This window comes from Lucilia sericata, unplaced genomic scaffold (genome assembly GCF_015586225.1).
Source record: "Lucilia sericata isolate MDLA Ls3-8-SP2 unplaced genomic scaffold, ASM1558622v1 Contig000738F_arrow, whole genome shotgun sequence".
NCBI classification, from domain to species: domain Eukaryota; kingdom Metazoa; phylum Arthropoda; class Insecta; order Diptera; family Calliphoridae; genus Lucilia; species Lucilia sericata.
In genome coordinates this window covers 57,709-78,786 of record NW_023994736.1, presented here as the reverse complement: position 1 = coordinate 78,786, position 21,078 = coordinate 57,709, and the positions used below count along the sequence as shown (strand labels likewise).

Genomic DNA, 21,078 nt, shown 5'->3' with positions numbered 1-21,078 from the left:
CGACTATAGATTGGTTTATAGTCTCGACAATTGGTCTATAGTCTCGACTATAGTTTAATCTATAGTCTTGACTATAGATTCTATAGTCTATAGTCTCGATTATTGATTTAGTCTATAGTCTCGATTATAGATTAGTCTATAGTCTCGACTATAGATTAGTCTATAATCTCGACTATAGATAAGTCTATAGTCTCGAATATAGATTAGTCTATTATCTCGACTATTTATTAGTCTATAACCTCGATTATAGATTAATCTATAGTCTCGACAATAGATTGGTCTATAGTCTCGATTATAGTTTAATCTATAGTCTCGACTATAGATTCTATAGTATATATTCTCGATTATTGATTAGTCTATAGTCTCTACTATAGATTAGTATAGTATATAATCTCGATTATAGATTAATCTATAGTATCGACAATAGATTGGTCTATAGTCTAGACTATAGTCTTAACTATGGATTCTATTATTGATTACTCTATAGTCTCGACTATAGATTATTCTATAGTCTCGACTATAGATTATTCTATAGTCTCGACTATAGATTATTCTATAGTCTCGACTATAGATTATTCTATAGTTTCGACTATAGATTAGTCTATAGTCTCGACTATAGATTAGTCTATAGTCTCGACTATAGATTAGTCTATAGTCTCGACTATAGATTAGTCTATAGTCTCGACTATAGATTAGTCTATAGTCTCGACTATAGATTAGTCTATAGTCTCGACTATAGATTAGTCTATAGTCTCGACTATAGATTAGTCTATAGTCTCGACTATAGATTAGTCTATAGTCTCGACTATAGATTAGTCTATAGTCTCGACTATAGATTAGTCTATAGACTCGACTATAGATTAGTCTATAGTCTCGACTATAGATTAGTCTATAGTCTCGACTATAGATTAGTCTATAGTCTCGGCTATAGATTAGTCTATAGTCTCGACTATAGATTAGTCTATAGTCTCGACTATAGATTAGTCTGTAGTCTCGATTATAGACTAGTATATAGTCTCGACTATAGATTAGTCCATAGTTTCGACAATAGATTTGTCTTTAGTCTCGATTGTAGTTTTGTCTATAGTCTAGGCTATAGATTGGTATATAAACCCTACTATAGTTTATTGTCTTAAGTAAAGATAAACATATATTCTCGACTGTAGTTTAGTCTATTGTAAAAAAAATATGTTAAATGGAATTGTATAAAATTTTGAATTCAAAATACAACCCTGAAATAAACAAGTACATAGTTGTTAATTAGCATAGACTAACCAAAAAACTAGGTAAATAAGCATTACCCACGTACATATCTGATTGACATAACAACTGCACAAGTATTTGTTGTTTGAATGACAAAACTAAAATAAATTTGATCATCAATTAAAGCCAAATAAAGAAATTGACTTCATCAATTGAAATGTATTTATTTTATTTATTTAATTTTATACATGCTGACTGGCGTCTGCTACAAACATTTTGTAAACTATAAGGTTCAAATAGGTTTTCGATGAAAAAAAAAGAAAAACTGAATGAAAATAAAATCTTGCCAATTAAATGTACAAACACAAGTTTGTCGCTTATAAATGAGATTTCGTCAATTGGCAAGTGTTAACTTTGTTAAGTTTATATTTGTGTAGTTCTAAGAGCATAGAGTAATAACATAGAGACGAGACTTTTTTCATCATGTTTATCTTATATTTACATAATCCGCAGTTAGAAAAACAGATTTTTTGTTCAAATTTTTTTAACAATCTGTTTCGTCTCTATTCTTAACTATGTCTAAGAATTTCTTATACATATTTTGTTTTTGTGCTTTAAATTCGTCTAAAAATAGTCATGCTACTAGACGTTGTGAAACGCAATTTTTTGCATGGTTTTTGTGTGATTTTAGTTTTTTTTTTTCGATTTTAGCCAAATCTACAACGACCAATCATTAAGTGAAATAATTATTTTTGTTTATTTTTGGGAGAGCAAAACATTTTATTGCCGGCAAAAAAAGACCACATTTTAGTCAAGATACCAGAGTAATTGTTGTTGTATTGTGAGGTAAACAGAGAATTTATAATGTACCTACTCTGTGTATATAGCAAAATAATTTTTAATTTATATTTTCAACGCAATAACAAAATTGTCTGAGTAACCATGAAGTATTATTAATAAAGACTTACAGAAATAACCGGTTATAAGAAGAAGAAAGTAATATTAAACGAATTCTTTAAACACTTCTCTTTGAGACAGCTAAATCGGTCGAGTCATACAATGCTCTGAAAGAATACTTATAATCTTTGGATTTGTTTATAGTATCGGCTATAAATTGGTTTACTGGGTTATAAACTTGACTATAGATTGGTCTTTAGTATCGACTAAAGATGTTTTATAGTCTTGGCTATAATTTCTTGATGGTTTATAGTCTTGGCTATAATTTCGTCTACAGACTTGGACTATAAATTGGATAAGAATCTGGACCATAGATTTATCTCTTGACTATAGATTGCTCTATAGTCTCGACTGTAGTTTAGTCTATAGCCTCAAATATATATTGGTCTGTAGCCTCGACTGTAGTTTAAACTATAGTTTCGATTATAAATTAGTCTACAGTCTTGACTATTAATTAATTTATAGACTCGTCTTTAGATTGCTCTATAGTCTCGATATGAAATTGCTCTATAAGTTGCTTTATAATCTTGACTATAGATTAGTCCAAAGTCTTGGCTCCAGATTAGTCTATAGTCTCGACTATAGATTAGTATATATACTCCGCTACAGATTATAGTCTCGACCATGTATTCGTCTAGAGCCTTGACTCTACAGTCTGGACAATGGATTGGTCTACAGTCTCGATTATAGATACATAGGTCTATAATATAGACTATTGATTGCTCTTTAGCATGGACAAGTCTAGACAATACTTTGGCCTAAACTCTCGGTTAAATATTAGTCTATAATATCGAATTTTATATATAGTCTCAACTTTAGATTTTTGTAAAATCGAGGTTTTACTATAGTTTCGGCTATATAATAGTTTATGAATCGACTATTGATTGAAGATGGGTTTCAATTGGTATATAGTCTCAACTATAATTTGCTATTCAGTCTGGGCATATAGTCCATACTAAAGATGTATATATAAAGGGCTATAGTCTCGACTTTAAGTAGTTTTATACTCCCGATTGGTCAAAAGTCTCGAACATAGATTCGATTTACATTCATAATACTTGATTAAGTTTACAATCTCTAAAGTTTCTTATCAACTTATTGAAGTTATAGAACAAAACACACCCACAGCAAGTAGCAAACCAAAACAACTTTAACATTCTTTCTCTCTCACTCTAACATAACATGTTGTCCGTTTAATGTTTATGTTAAGTTTATGTTTATGCTATGTCCAAACAATTGGGTATTTGACCTTTTTGCTAAAGTTCGCAAATATTGATTTTCTATTAACCCACTTACTAAAAGACTTGGTTGCCAACTTTGTGAATTACCAAAAATATCAAGTAGATTAGGATAGAGTGTCAAATGAAAAAACATGTGCAAAATGCTTAAGCATACACAAAATTAGTAAATATTCATACGAACATACATACATACATACATGCATAAAACACATTTAGTTCAAAACTGTTATAACTCAGAAAACTTATATTTCATAAATATCTTTTAAGTAAAACATGACATTTGGAAAACAAAACGTGGTATCTATAATAGAGTTCAATATATGTAATTCCTTATCTGAATTTATCCTTAAATTGTAGTTTTGACGTTTATAGTGGCAGATTAATTTCCCATTTAAAATGTCTTCAACTGTCAAAATCCTTCCTATAGTTTTATTGTGTTTGGCTTTTAAAACATTTTTTAGTTATGACACTTTTTAAATAAATGACCTTTATAGACGTTAATCATGGTATAAACATACAGACTGTCAAAATAAAGATGATTTTTAGAAGCAGAAAAAAAAAACAGATGGCAACTAGAAACAAAATGTTTTTAGAATTTTTCCAATTCTCAAAAAAAAGAGCAAATTATTTTCGTTATAAAAAAACACATTTTACCTAAATAAATGTATGATTAATATTTAGATATGGTGAAATTTAAATGAAAAGAACTTTTAGAGAAATTTATTTTAATAAAAATCAATAAGAAATTCTTTGAAACTTCTTTATAAAAACACTTTAACAAATGCCTTAGTGACGAAAAAGTTACGTCATAATAGATTGGATTTCGTTTGTTTTTAAGTTTTTTTTTTGTTGTTTGAGACAACAATGTGTGAAGATTTATAATATAACAAAATCGGGGAGAAGAGTAAAAGTATTTATTTTACTCATATTCATATTTGTAAACATATATTTTATGCAGTTTTAGTTGTAGTATGTCAGGCATGGAAAATTTAAATTTCTAAAAAGAAATTTCCAGTAAAAACTACTTTTTTAGATTTGTAAGTAATAAATTTCTATTCGTTTAGTTTACAGATTAGTTTATGGACTAGCCTATTGATTAGTCTATGAAATATTCTGCAATTCCATGTGCTAGTCTTTAGAATAATCTATGGAGTAATCTATGGACTAGGCAATGGAATATTCCATGAACTAGTCTATGAATTAGTCGATCGATTATTCCATAGACTAGTCTTTGGTGTAGTCTACTGACTAATCTTTGGTGTGGTCTTTGGACTATTCAATGGAATATTCTATGTACTATTCTATAGACTAGTATTGACAAGTCTATTATCTTTGAACTATTCTATGGGCAAGTCTGTTGATTAGTCTATGGACAATTCTATTGGTTAGTCTATTAACTTGACTAGTCTACTGACTAATTTGGTCTATGGACTTGTCTACTGCCTATTTTCTAGTCTGTAGAAGTCAATTGAGTCTTTGGGCAAGTTTTTGAATAAGTCTATGGAGATATATTTGAACTAGTCGTTGGATTAATATATTGACTAGTCTACGGACTACTCTAATGGCTAGTCTATTGACTGGACTATGGACCAGTCTACTGACTGATCTGTAGACTAGTCTATTGTCAAGTCTTTGGTGTAGTATATTGACTAGTCTATAGATTCCTCTATTGATTAATATGTGAATGAAACTATTGGTTAGTTTATAGATTTGCTATTGTTGACTTATCTATTGACTAATGATCTTGGTCTATGGACTTGTCTATTTACTGGTCTATGGACTAGTCTATTGATTAGTATATGGACAAGTCTACGGATTAGTCTACTAACTAGTCTATGGACTTATCTTTGAACTAGTCTATGAACAACTCTGTTGACTAGTCAATTGACTGGACTATGGATTAGTCTTTTGACTAATCTGTGAACTATTCTATTCTTTGGTGTAGTATACTGACTAGTCCAGGGACTACTATATATGTTAGTTTATTGTTTATAGTTTATAGTCAGTTGACTATTCTATAGACTACTTTAAGAACTAGTCTATTTACTAGTTTATTGACAAGACTAGTCTTTTGTTTACTAGTCTATAAAATAGTCTATTGATTAGTCCAAATAGTAGTCAATAGACTAATCCAAAGACTAGTTTATTGATTAGTCTATGGACCAGTATATTGATTAGTCCATAGAGTAGTCAATAGACTAATCCATAGATTAGTTTATGGATTAGTGTATGGGCTAGTCTGTGGATTAGTCTATTGACGAGTCTATGGATTAGTTCATTATTTAGTCTTTGGAGTAGTTTATTGACCAATCCATACAACTATTGATAAGTCTATGTACTCGTTGATTGACTAAACTGTGATCTAACCTGTTTGTTTGTGTTTTGACTAATCGATTGACTGGTCAATCGATTGGTCTATTAATTAGTCTAATAAGTGATTTACGGACTATTTTGCAAAACTTTATCATATAAAATAGAAGTATTTAATTTGTCGTGGGTATACAACATGTACTGAAAAAGTACAATAGTATTGTATTATCCATCTCTGGTGTATGTAAAAGTTTACACATATGAGTCAAAGCATGAAGAATATGTGTGTTTATGTAAATATGTTTTCTTCTTAAATCTCGTGCAATTTTTTTTCTTTTCCAACATGTGAATGTACTCTCACTCACCTTAAGTTGTTGTTTTTATACTTATATTGCAGGGAAGGAGAGGTTTTTTTTTTCAACTAACGGTTTGTTTTCGTAAGTGTCAAAGGCTTAAAAAATAGTACTTGTCGTAGGCTGTAGTTTTTCTTTATTTGTCGTTTAGTATTTTTTTTTATCAAAAAGTTAACTTTAGTTTATTGCACTTTTGGTTTAATTTAGTTTGTTATTTTTTCAAAATATGTACTAGGTAGTTTTATGCGGTTGTTGTTCTATAGAATTTTCTTACTTTTATAACAAAAAAATACTTATAAAAGTAAATACCAGAGAGATAAATAAAACTAATGAATAATGTTTTTAAAGTCTATTAAAAAGGTGGTTATGTTTATTATTATAAAATTTTGTTTTATATATTTATTTTAATTACCAATTTTTTTCAATAAATTTTTTCTTAACACTTTAGTTTTTTATTGCAGTTTAATAAAAATAAAATTTCCTTTTTTATTTCTTTAGTTTAAACTGACACAACTAACACAAAATATATTTTCGTCATCCACTGAATTTCGTTCTCTTAGCACAACTGATGTGATTGTGCAGGTTGTATATTTTTACCCTCAAACAAAATGTTAGTAATAATGTGTGTGTGTGTGTGTCTGTGTATTTTTGGTTTTACAGTTATTGCTCATCATGTTTTCTATTATTGTACAGTATGTTGCTACTTGACTTCTCTTGGGCAAACTCTCTCTCTTTGACTATTCTTTACGTTTACTCTGTTGGATTTGTCATCGAATATTTATTTCTCTTTTAGTTGTTTTTGCTCTTTAAAGGTGATTTTTTTATTTAAATTTTGTTAATGTAAAATTGGTTTTATTAATGTTATACTAATGTCTATTTGAGTTTTATTAAAGGCTTTCTTTTTGTTAATATTAGTTTTTAAAAGCCTGCTTTGTCTGGCTGTGAGTCGATGCGTATGATTATTATTAATTTGCTAATATTAGAAATATTATTCATACGTAGGGTATTAATACAAAAATGCTCAAGTACAATAGAAAATAGTACATATAACAAAAGAATATGATTTTACTTTAACAATGAAACAATAAGAGTTTTCATTTAAACGTTCAAAAGCATGGCAATCAGTGAATTTTTGATTTTCCATAGAATTTGTCACAATTTGTACAAATACAATAGATAAGCAATTACAAATTTGGGGGCCACCTTAACATATTCGTTGCTATTTCGTTGCAAGTTTTATCTTTATGAAAAATATTAATAATTTTGTACAAATACAAGAGATAAACAATTACAAATTTGGGGGCCACCTTAACATATTCGTTGCTATTTCGTTGCAAGTTTTATCTTTATGAAAAATATTAATAATTTTAATAAAATTTCTATAAATTTTTATACACCTTCTGGCATGACTTCATAATTATTTGTTTTCGCTACAAATTGGCACAAATATTTAATCAGTTAATTAATCTTATTAGCTAATTGCATTGAATATTTTTATACCCTACACCCCCCTATAGTGGGGAGGGTATTATGCGTTTGTGCTGATGTTTGTAACACCAAAAATATTGTTCTTACACCCACCTGAAAGTATACAAATCGGCTCAGATTCAGATCAGAGTCGATTTAGCTATGTCCGTCTGTCTGTGTGTCCATGTATAGCTTGTGCGCACCCTACAGGTCGCAATTTTGAATGAAATTTATCTCATACTCTTCTTTTGAATATGGTTAAAATCGGTCAATTATTTCGCCTAGCTCCCATACAACCCGAATAGGTCTTTTGAGATTATAATTATGTTAAATGTTCTAATATGTCAACTAACTGGTGTTGGGTATCATATGGTCTGCCATGCCCGACTATACATTCATACTTGTTGTTTTTATTTTATTTGTTAACAGTAGCTATGAACTTATCAAAACGTTCGCATAGTCTAAACATAAACAGGAAATGTTATTGCTATAGGTCTCCAAGTTTTTTTTTGGACAGTAGAAGGTCAGACATTTTGTTTAGCTATTGGTTTGTTCAATTGACCCAAACTCGTTTCTTCTCTATTCTCAGGTGTAGCGTGTCTTCAACTGATAGGCAGAAAAGTAAATCCAGATTGTATTAGAATTTTACAAATTTTAAACCACGATTGGAGTCGAAAATGAAACACTATCGAATTCTAATCTAACCAAAAAGGTTAAGCCTTGAGTTTTTAATTAAAATATGATTCGAGTCTCACGTTGACTTATAAAATAAGTTTTGAGTAGCTTAACATGAAATTCGATTGATGTCAAAATTGAAACAGGAATGAAGACAAAATTAAGCTACTATTGATGTAGAATTGAAACCATATTCTAGCCTAATTAGAATCACGATTGATCTTGAATTTTAATGTTTTATGTTTAATTGAACCACGATTAAGTTCTAGATGTTGAAATTGATCCGCAATTGTAGTTTAAAATATGTATACTACAATTGAAGTTGGACATAAACCATGATTAGAATCTTGATCACGAATGATGTAGAATTGAAACCATATTCTAGCCTAAATTGAATCATGATTGCTCTTGAACTTTAATCTGTGATAGTGTAAAAATTAGGTCTAAATTGAGGCACAATTTGATTCAAAATTGAATCACCATTGAAGTCTAATTTGAAACATTTTAGTAATATGTGTAATTGAACCACGGTTAAGTTCTAGATGTTGAAATCGATCCGCGATTGAAGTTTAAAATATGTATGCTACAATTGAAGTTGAACATAAACCATGATTGGAATCTAAATTAAATCACGACGTCAAAATTATGCTTACAAGTTATGTCGAAAAAAGCCTCGACTATCAATAGCAAAATTCAACAAGAAATTGTCTATATGAAGCCATGTTTGAGTTCCAAATTAAGTTACTAATTTAGACCCCGATTAATGTTTAATTTAAGTCTCGAGTAATGCCCGATTGAAATCAGATTTGAAGTTTAAACTTAAACTCTTAACGAAACACAATTGGATTCTAAATTGTACCATGTTTGATATTGAACTTGAATTTGGGTTAATGTTGAAATTAAGTCTCAATTGGTGTCTAAATTTAATAACGATTAGAGTCAGAATTAAATCACTATAGAAGTCTAATTTGAACTATCATTGATGTAGAAATTATGTTCTAAGACTTAATTGATTGACGTCGAAATTATGCCTCAATTATGACGAATTTAAGCCTGGAATAATGACGAAATTAAAGTGCGATTGATGTGAAACTTAAACCTGGAATGAAGTCGTAATTAAGCTGTGATTATTGCCTATATTAAAGTACAATTGAAGACTAAATTAAACCTTAATTGATATCTAAATTAAGCCTAGAATTACATCGAAATTCAACCATGACTGACGTATAAATCGAATTTCGACGCCGAAATTAAACTTCAATTAATGTCTGAAATGAATCACGAATGGGGACAAATTTGAACCAACATTGATGTACAATTTAATCCTCGATTATATATAGTGAAACTCGATTAAATGGAACCGCGAATGATGTATTCATTAAACCTCGAATATTGCCAAAATCTAAATCGAATCTAAAATCTAAATTAATCCATGATTAGAGTCTAAATTGATAAACGACTGATGTTGAACTTTAACCTGTAATGATGTCAAAATTAGACCGTGATTAGTGTCCAAATTGAACCACGACTAATAATGCACTTAATCGTGGTTTGATGCCGAAATCTAATCATGATTGCAGCCTAAAATGTACCGCAATTGACATCGAAGTTAAATCTCGATTAATGTCGAGATCGAAACCTAATTGAAACCTAAAGTGATCTTAGTTTATTGACGTTAAAATGAGGACTCGAAGAATCTCGAAATTTAGCATCGATTGTTAACTAAAATTTATAATGATTGATGTATAAATTAAGTTTGAAATTATGTCAAAATGAGGCCTCGGTTGGGGACTATATAGATAATGAAATTGAACCAGAAATGATACTGAAGTTAAGACTCAATTGGGGCTTAAACTCAACCACGTTTAGAATCTAATATAATGTTTAACTTAAGCTTCCATGGGAGTCTAAATTGAATCACGATTGATGTCGGAATTTTGAATCGATTGATAATGAAATTCAACTACGATGGGTTTTTAAATTGAAAAATGAATTTTATTCAAATAGAAATTGAAAATTGAATTTTGATTATGATTTCAAAATTAAATTTTATGGCAAATTTACGAACATTAATCTATTTATATGATAAAAGGTGACAAAGATTTTTACTAAGAATTAGCAAATCGATTTTTTTTTTTTGTCAAAGTGTCAAACAACACTTTTTACGATAAGATAAAAACAGTGTTGAAAATTATATTTCAAACTTTAACTGTTTGCATGATTGTTTCTATTTAGTTTTTCCCAAAAGCAAAGGTAATATAAAAAATACTAAAAAAAGATAAGACTGACGACTGAATGTCTAATACTTTCGTGATTATTTACACAGGAAAAATAAAAACAAAATAATAAAAACAGTTTCATAAGAAATGCCTCAAGCTAAACCTAATAGCAAAAAGATAATAATTCTACCTCTAAATATCCTTTCAATCCCACACCCACCGAAAATATAATAGAAACAAAATTCCTATACATGCTGTCAGTACATTGGTATTTGTGTGTTATGTCATCCTTAACTCGAAAAAAAGAGTATTAAAAAAGAGCCTAAATATGTTATTATTCTCTTACTAACTGTAAATTATACAGAGAGATTCCCTTCTAAACATACATATATAATTTTATGGGAGCTTTTCTTATGTAAAAATCCTTGAACTTTTGACCTTGTTTTGAAGAAAGGAAAAAAAGTTTCAAAAGCTTCCCGCACAAATGTTATGTAATTTCAGGCAAAAACAACCACGACAACTACAAAAGCCAATGAGAAACACACTGTTTAATGTGAACACATGCCATAAACGTAAATACATTTTCATATTTCTTTTCATTTTATTTCTACTTAAACAGAAGCGGTTTATGTAACCATATTTAAGGATGCTTTTATCCTTTTGTCTAATGTAAATACTACTTAGTCCAACTGCGTATGTATATAAAAAGCAAACTTAAACAGCAACTTGCATTTCGTTATATTTATAGGTTGGTTGATGTTTATTAGGGAGGCACTAATGTATTTTTGAAAGCGGATACTTGGTTAATTGTTTACAATATTAGTTTGGTTTGACTTTTATTTGTCATTCCTCATGATTAGTTCATCTTTAATATTTGTTAAAAGAAAAATAATTATTATTATTTTAATCGCAAACAAGATTGTATAAAAAGCGTATGATCACGACAACAAAAAGAAAAAACGATTTAGACTATTGACTAGACTATAGACTAGACTAGACTAGACTGTAGACTAGACTATAGACTAGACTATAGACTAGACTATAGACTAGACTATAGACTAGACTATAGACTAGACTATAGACTAGACTATAGACTAGACTATAGACTAGACTATAGACTAGACTATAGACTAGACTATAGACTAGACTATAGACTAGACTATAGACTAGACTATAGACTAGACTATAGACTAGACTATAGACTAGACTATAGACTGGACTATAAACTAGACTATAAACTAGACTATAGACTAGACTATAGACTAGACTATAGACTAGACTATAGACTAGACTATAGACTAGACTATAGACTAGACTACAGACTAGACTACAGACTAGACTACAGACTAGACTACAGACTAGACTACAGACTAGACTACAGACTATACTATAGACTAGACTATAAACTAGACTTTAGATTAGACTACAGAGCAGACTATAGAGCAGACTATAGACTAGACTATAGACTAGACTTTAGACTAGACTATAGACTTGACTATAGTCTAGACTATAGACTAGACTGTAGACTAGACTATAGACTAGACTAAGATTTAGACTATTGCCTAGACTATAGACTAGACTATAGACTAGACTATAGACTACACTATAGACTAGACTATAGACTAGACTATAGACTAGACTATAGACTAGACTATAGACTGGACTATAAACTAGACTATAAACTAGACTATAGACTAGACTATAGACTAGACAATAGACTAGACTATAGACTAGACTATAGACTAGACTATAGACTAGACTATAGACTAGACTATAGACTAGACTATAGACTAGACTATAGACTAGACTATAGACTAGACTACAGACTAGACTACAGACTAGACTACAGACTAGACTACAGACTAGACTACAGACTATACTATAGACTAGAATAAAGACTAGACTAGACTATAAACTAGACTTTAGATTAGACTACAGAACTGACTAGACTATAGACTAGACTATAGACTAGACTATAGACTAGACTATAGACTAGACTATAGACTAGACTATAGACTAGACTATAGTCTAGACTGTAGACTAGTCTGTAGACTAGACTATAGACTAGACTAAGACTAGACTATAGACTAGACTATAGACTAGACTATAGACTAGACTATAGACTAGACTATAGACTAGACTATAGACTAGACTATAGACTAGACTATAGACTAGACTATAGACTAGACTATAGACTAGACTATAGACTAGACTATAGACTAGACTATAGACTAGACTATAGACTAGACTATAGACTAGACTATAGACTAGACTATAGACTATACTATAGACTAGAGTCTAGTCTATAGTATAGACTAGACTGTAGACTAGACTGGACTGTAGACTAGACTATAGACTAGACTATAGAGCAGACTATAGACTAGACTATAGACTAGACTGTAGTCTAGACTATAGACTAGACTGTAGACTAGACTATAGACTAGACTTTAGACTAGACTATAGACTAGACTATAGAGCAGACTATAGACTAGACTATAGACTAGACTATAGACTAGACTATAGACTAGACAATAGTCTAGACTATAGACTAGACTGTAGACTAGACTATAGACTAGACTTTAGACTAGACTATAGACTAGACTATAGACTATACTATAGACTAGACTAGACTTTAGACTAGACTATAGACTAGACTATAGACTATACTATAGACTAGACTAGACTTTAGACTAGACTATAGACTAGACTATAGACTAGACTATAGACTAGACTATAGACTAGACTATAGACTAGACTATGGACTAGACTATAGACTAGACTATAGACTAGACTATAGACTAGACTATAGACTAGACTATGGACTAGACTATAGACTAGACTATGGACTAGACTATAGACTAGACTATAGACTAGACTATAGACTAGACTATAGACTAGACTATAGACTAGACTATAGACTAGACTATAGACTAGACTATAGACTAGACTATAGACTAGACTATGGACTAGACTATAGACTAGACTAGACTAGACTAGACTAGACTATAGACTAGACTATAGACTAGACTATAGACTAGACTATAGACTAGACTATAGACTAGACTATAGACTAGACTATAGACTAGACTATAGACTAGACTATAGACTAGACTTTAGACTAGACTATAGACTTGACTATAGTCTAGACTATAGACTAGACTGTAGACTAGACTATAGACTAGACTAAGATTTAGACTATTGCCTAGACTATAGACTAGACTATAGACTAGACTATAGACTACACTATAGACTAGACTATAGACTAGACTATAGACTAGACTATAGACTAGACTATAGACTGGACTATAAACTAGACTATAACTAGACTATAGACTAGACTATAGACTAGACAATAGACTAGACTATAGACTAGACTATAGACTAGACTATAGACTAGACTATAGACTAGACTATAGACTAGACTATAGACTAGACTATAGACTAGACTATAGACTAGACTACAGACTAGACTACAGACTAGACTAGACTAGACTATAGACTAGACTATAGACTAGACTATAGACTAGACTATAGACTAGACTATAGACTAGACTATAGACTAGACTATAGACTATAGACTAGACTATAGACTAGACTATAGACTAGACTATAGACTAGACTATAGACTAGACTATAGACTAGACTATAGACTAGACTATAGACTAGACTATAGACTAGACTATAGACTAGACTATAGACTAGACTATAGACTAGACTATAGACTAGACTATAGACTAGACTATAGACTAGACTATAGACTAGACTATAGACTAGACTATAGACTAGACTATAGACTAGACTATAGACTAGACTATAGACTAGACTATAGACTAGACTATAGACTAGACTATAGACTAGACTATAGACTAGACTATAGACTAGACTATAGACTAGACTATAGACTAGACTATAGACTAGACTATAGACTAGACTATAGACTAGACTATAGACTAGACTATAGACTAGACTATAGACTAGACTATAGACTAGACTATAGACTAGACTATAGACTAGACTATAGACTAGACTATAGACTAGACTATAGACTAGACTATAGACTAGACTATAGACTAGACTATAGACTAGACTATAGACTAGACTATAGACTAGACTATAGACTAGACTATAGACTAGACTATAGACTAGACTATAGACTAGACTATAGACTAGACTAGACTAGACTATAGACTATAGACTAGACTAGACTATAGACTAGACTATAGACTAGACTAGACTATACTAGACTATAGACTAGATTATAGACTAGACTAGACTATAGACTAGGCTATAGACTAGACTATAGACTAGACTATAGACTAGACTATAGACTAGACTATAGACTAGACTATAGACTAGACTATAGACTAGACTATAGACTGGACTATTGACTACATTATAGACTTGACTAGACTATACTGTACACTAGACTGAAGACTAGGCTGTAGACTAGAATATAAAGTAAACTACTGTCTAGAATATACACTAGACCGTAGTTAAGCCTATAGACTAGACTTTGGACTTGACTATATACTACACCAAAGGCCAGATTATAACTAGACTATAGATTAGTTATTTTTGATTTCTAAAGGAAGTCCTTCCTGTGTTACAAAATACTTACATTTTGATATAAAAATTTGCAATAAATAACAAGACTTATAAAAAAAATTAGTTTTACTTTCCAATTTTATTAAAATGTGTGTTTGTTTTTTTACTACAATTTTACATAAGTAGATAGATTTTGGATTGTTTTTTTTTTTTTTTGTTTTACTTTAATTATTATATTTTATTAATAATATTAAAGTTTAATAATGATATATTGCATTTGATTAATTATTTTAATTATGCTTGTAGTAACATTTAGTAACATTAATTAAAAATTAAAAATAAAATATATTAAATTATAAAAAAACTAAGCAATTTGACAAAAAAGTTTATTTTTTAATAAAAAATATTTTAAGCAACAAATGAGAAAACATATGTATATTTATAGTTTTTCTAGCTTTATTTGAAATTTTAAAATGTATATGGCAAAAAAAGTGTTAATTAATTATTTATTTAAACAATCATTACTATAAGTCTAGATTATATAAATTTAATTTATTTTATAATATTAGTTTAGAAACATTTATGTTTGAAATTTAATTATTAATTAATTATGTATTTTGATAATTATTTTAATACATATAATTCTTTCGGTTTTTTTCTGCTTTTATACTAAAATAATGTTTCTTAAACACTTCATAATTATTAATAGTAATTGAATTTTTAGTTTAAATTATAAACAAAAATCTTTAACAAAGTTGCTTAATTAGTTGTTATATTGTTTATAACTTTTGGACGTGTGTGTGTTTTTTTTTTTAATTTTAAAACAAAATAATTGTGACTATTTTCTTTTTTCTAACTTCTTATTGGAACTTTTTTTTAATGTTATTAAGGAAACGTTAAAGCAACTTTGTTGTAGATTTTTGTTATAATAACTAGATTCATTGATTTTTTTGTTGAATTAAAATAATTTTAGGCATTTTTTCTATTTGTTGTTTTTTGTTCGTTTAACATTGAACAGTTAAGATGATGTTGTTTTTGAAGACTTCTTTTAAATAGATTATTTTATAATAATTGTAGCCATTTGTTTAAATAATTATTTATTCATTTATTTGTTTGTTAAACTAGCTTTTGTTTTGTTTTTGTTAAATAATTCCCTGCTATGATTTGATAACAAATTTTTTTTTACTTTATGCTTTTCAATAAGATTGTTTTACATTTTTTGAGATGTTTTTTTTTTTAATAAATTTTAATATTTGTTGTTTAATTAATTGTTTTTTTAAATACATAAACTTTTTGTTTGTTTGTTGGTTGTGATTGATGTTCACATTGTTTTGTTGGTTTTTTGTTTGTTGTTTGTTTTAATATCACAGTTTAGTAAAGGATTTCTTAGATTTTAGTAAAGATAATCCCAATTTGTATTTGTAGGTGTTTTATTTGTTTTTCGATTTTTTTTTTAAATTTGTTGTTGGTTGTTTGTTATTTAAGAAAATACATAAAATGTTTTGTTGTTCATAAACTTTTGTATAGATTTTTAAAGTTGATTTTTTGTTCTAATTTTAAATTGCAGAAAAAAAAGAAAATATTAATTAAAAGAGTTTTAGGTTTAATGACTCAACATTTTTAAATTTTTAAAAAATTCTATAGAAAAAGTGTCTCTTTTTCGATAGAAAAACTATAAAAAGGTGTCTTCTTCAAACACTTTTTTTCTATACCAAAAGTGTCTACTTTAAAGAGCCTTTTTCTATAGAAAAATTGTCTACTTTTTCTATAGCAAAAGAGTCTCCTTTAAAGCGACTTTTTCTATAGAAAATAGCCTTCTTTAAAGATACTTTTTCTATAGAAAAAAAAGTCTTCTTTAAAGAGACTTTTTATATACAAAAAGAGTCTGTTTAAAGAGATTTTTTTCTATAGAAAAAGAGTCTCCTTTAAAGACAGTTTTTCTATGGAAAAAGTGTCTCCTTTAAAGAGACTTTTTCTATAGAAAAAGTGTCTCCTCTAAAGGGACTTTTTCTATAAAAAAAGTGTCTCCTTTAAAGATACTTTTTCTATAGAAAAAGTGTCTCCTTTAAAGAGACTTTTTCTATAGAAAAAGATTCTCTTTTAAAGAGACTTTTTCTATAGCAAAAGAATCTCCTTTAAAAAGACTTTTTCTATACAAAAATTGTCTCCTTTAAAGAGACTTTTTCTATAGAAAAAGTGTCTCCTTTAAAGAGACTTTTTCTATAGAAAAAGTGTCTCCTTTAAAGAGACTTTTTCTATAGAAAAAGTGTCTTCTTTAAAGAGACTTTTTCTATAGAAAAAGTGTCTTCTTTAAAGAGACTTTTTCTATAGAAAAAGTGTCTTCTTTAAAGAGACTTTTTCTATAGAAAAAGTGTCTCCTTTGAAAAGACTTTTTCTTTAGAAAAAGTGTCTCCTTTGAAAAGACTTTTTCTTTAGAAAAAGTGTCTCCTTTAAAGAGACTTTCTATAGAAAAAGTGTCTCCTTTAAAGAGACTTTTTCTATAGAAAAAGTGTCTCCTTTAAAGAGACTTTTTCTATAGAAAAAGTGTCTCCTTTAAAGAGACTTTTTCTATAGAAAAAGTGTCTCCTTTAAAGAGACTTTTTCTATAGAAAAAGTGTCTCCTTTAAAGAGACTTTTTTAAGACTTTAAATAAGACACTTTTTCTATAGAAAAAGTGTCTCCTTTAAATAGACTTTTTCTATAGAAAAAGTGTCTTTAAAGAGACTTTTTCTATAGAAAAAGTGTCTCCTTTAAAGAGACTTTTTCTATAGAAAAAGTGTCTCCTTTGAAAAGACTTTTTCTTTAGAAAAAGTGTCTCCTTTGAAAAGACTTTTTCTTTAGAAAAAGTGTCTCCTTTAAAGAGACTTTCTATAGAAAAAGTGTCTCCTTTAAAGAGACTTTTTCTATAGAAAAAGTGTCTCCTTTAAAGAGACTTTTTCTATAGAAAAAGTGTCTCCTTTAAAGAGACTTTTTCTATAGAAAAAGTGTCTCCTTTAAAGAGACTTTTTCTATAGAAAAAGTGTCTCCTTTAAAGATACTTTTTCTATAGAAAAAGTGTCTTATTTAAAGAGACTTTTTCTATAGAAAAAGTGTCTCCTTTAAATAGACTTTTTCTATAGAAAAAGTGTCTCCTTTAAATAGACTTTTTCTATAGAAAAAGTCTCTTTAAAGAGACTTTTTCTATAGAAAAAGTGTCTTTAAAGAGACTTTTTCTATAGAAAAAGTGTCTCCTTTAAAGAGACTTTTTCTATAGAAAAAGTGTCTTCTTTAAAGAGACTTTTTTTATAAAATAAGTGTCTCCTTGAAAGAGACTTTTTATATAGAAAAAGTGTCTCCTTGAAAGAGACTTTTTATATAGAAAAAATGTCTCCTTAAAATAGGCTTTTTATATTGAAAAAGTGTCTGCTTGAAAGAGACTTCTTCTATAAAAAAAGTGTCTCTTTGAAAGAGACTTTTTCTATAGAAAAAGTGTCTCCATTTGGGAAAAGGGTGTCATTTAAAGAGGCCATTTGCATAGAAAAGATATCTCCTTTAAAGAGCCTTTTACTATAGAAAAATGGTCTACTTTAAAAAGACTTTCTATTGGCGAAAAAGTGTCTTATTTAAAGAGGTTTTTTCTCTTCTAAAAGTATCTGCTTTTTATATAATAATTTTCATTCGAAATTAAATTAAAAATTTGAAGACTGATTAAGAGCCAATTTTGCTCAAATTCCCGAAAGATTTAGTAAAAATCTTTTAAGTAATATTTTTATTTCATTAATATTATTTTTCACTTTGTGATTAATTTTTTAGGCCTTTTTTACTTTTAGTATTTTTAGCATTTACATAGATTCGTGTTGTTTGTTTCTTCTAAAATTATATTTTTTTTCTAAATTAATAAAAATATTTTGTTTTTTGTTACAAATAAAAAAAGATCATCTAGGATTATTGCAATTATTAGTTTTGTTGCATTTTCGATTTTTGGAATGAATAAAATAAATGACATTTAGTATAAAAAAAAATAAAGTTTAAAGAAATTTTCTTTTGCTAAAACGTTTAACGATGTTAGTTTTTAATAAACTTTTGTTTTTCTTTTTTGTTAAATAAATTGTTTAAATAAAATGGTGTTAAATCACATATCGTTAGTTGTTGTGTTGTTTGCTTATTCCCTTTGTTGTTTTACATAAATATCTTACATACAAAAAAAAAATTCGAAAAGTGTTAATTTGTTGTTGTTTTTCTTTAAATAACACTTTCTTTTTTTATCACAAAAAATGCTTATTACTTGTTTTTTTTTACTTCAAATGTTTGGTTGTTACATTACATACAATACAGTAACTGTTTTCATTTTAATTGTTTTATATAATTTGTAGTTGTTGTTTTTATTATATTTATAATTTTCCTATATAACATTTATAACTCTTTAATCTTACTAAACTATGGTTTTTGATGATGTTAAAGAGTAATTAATATAATAATAATTATTATAATTTTATAAATAAACAAATTGAAGAAAAGGATTTAAAATAGTTTATAGATTTCGAAAATTTCAAAAACTTGTAAATTTTACCTAAAAAAACGTATTTTTATAAATGAGACATTTTATATTTAAAAAAATTGTTGAACATTCCCTTTTTTTATTGAAAAACTTAAAATTTATTTTTTAATCAAAAATCGTTATTTATAAAAAATTTCGAAAATTTTTATATTTTAAAAATTGTTCAAAAAATTTTATCTTTTGCATAAAAAATTTTCGAAAAATGTTCGATAACCAAATAGATGTTTCTCCTTATTTGAGATATTTACTCCTTAAAAGAGACTTTTTCTATAGAAAAAGTGTCTCCTTAAGAGATACCTTTCCTATAGAAAAAGTGTCTCCTTTAAAGATACTTTTTCCATAGAAAAAGTGTCTCCTTTAAAGAGACTTTTCCTATATAAAAGGTATATCCTTTAGGGAGTATTTTCCTACAGAAAAAGTGTCTACTTTAAAAAGACTTTTTCTATAGAAAAAGTGTCTCCTTTAAAGAAACTTTTGCTATACAAAAAGTGTCTCCTTTAAAGAGACTTTTTCAATAGAAAAAGTGTCTCCTTTATGGAGTATTTTCCTATAGAAAAAGTGTCTCCGTAAAAAAGACTTTTATATAAAAGTGTCTCCTTTAAAAGACTTTTTCTATAGAAAAAGTGTCTCTTTTAAAGAAACTTTTTCTATAGAAAAAGTGTCTCTTTTAAAGAGACCTTTTCTATAGAAAAAGTGTCTCCTTTAAAGAGACTTTTTCTATATAAAAGGTATATCCTTTAACGAGTATTTTCCTATAGAAAAAGTGTCCCCTTTAAAGAGACTTTTTCTATAGAAAAAGTGGCACCTTTTAAGAGACCTGTCCTATATAAATGGTATCTCCTTTAACGAATATTTTCCTATAAAAAATGTGTCTCCTTTAAAAAGTCTTTCTCTATAGGAAAAGTGTCTTTTTAAAGAGACTTTCGCTATAGAAAAAGTGCCACCTTTAAAGAGACTTTTTCTATAGAAAAAGTATCTCCTTTAAAGAGATTTTTTCTATAGAAAAAGTATATCCTTTAAAGAGATATTTTCTATAGAAACAGTGTCTCCTTTAAAGAGACTTTTCCTATAGAAAAATTGTCTCCCTGTAAGTGACTTGTTCTACAGAAAATGCGTCACCCTAGAGACTTATTCTCCAGTTTCCCTGGAAGAAACTTTTTCTATAGCAAAAATGTTTCCTTTGAAGAAGTTTTTTGTTATGAAAAATTTTCGAAAAATCTGTTTTTACAAAAAGTATTTGAAATTTTTACATTTACAATAAATTCTTAGATTTATAATCTTTTTTTAAAATTAATAACAAATTGAAATAAATCATGTTTATTAATGAATCTAATAATTGTCCTTAATTATTTTAAATCCTTTTCTTTTTCTTGTAATATTCTTTCAACATTCTTAATCTTTTTCTTTCAATTGTTTAGTTGTTGTTTTCTTTCAAACTTGATATTCCCCTACTTTTTTGTAATTGTTGTAAATTTTACAATATTTATTCAATTTATTTGTTGTTTGATTGATCGATAAGTTAGATTGTTTGACAACGTTATTTGTGTAATTTGTTTATATTTATTTTTTTT

At 28.2% G+C, this 21,078-nt stretch overlaps 1 protein-coding gene across 2 annotated transcripts in view; it reads right to left on the bottom strand.

Annotated features, from left to right (window-relative positions):
- LOC119607732 (arginine kinase) overlaps positions 1 to 6,631 on the bottom strand; it is a 66,946-nt gene extending 60,315 nt beyond the window's left edge. The window contains exon 1 of one of the 2 annotated variants that reach the window (XM_037961816.1): positions 6,477 to 6,631. The gene's annotated coding sequence lies outside the window, so the exon portion shown is untranslated. Of the gene's footprint in view, positions 1 to 6,076 lie in introns of both variants that reach the window. The other variant, XM_037961815.1, reaches the window with a different exon arrangement.
- Between the last annotated feature and the right edge of the window lie 14,447 nt (positions 6,632 to 21,078).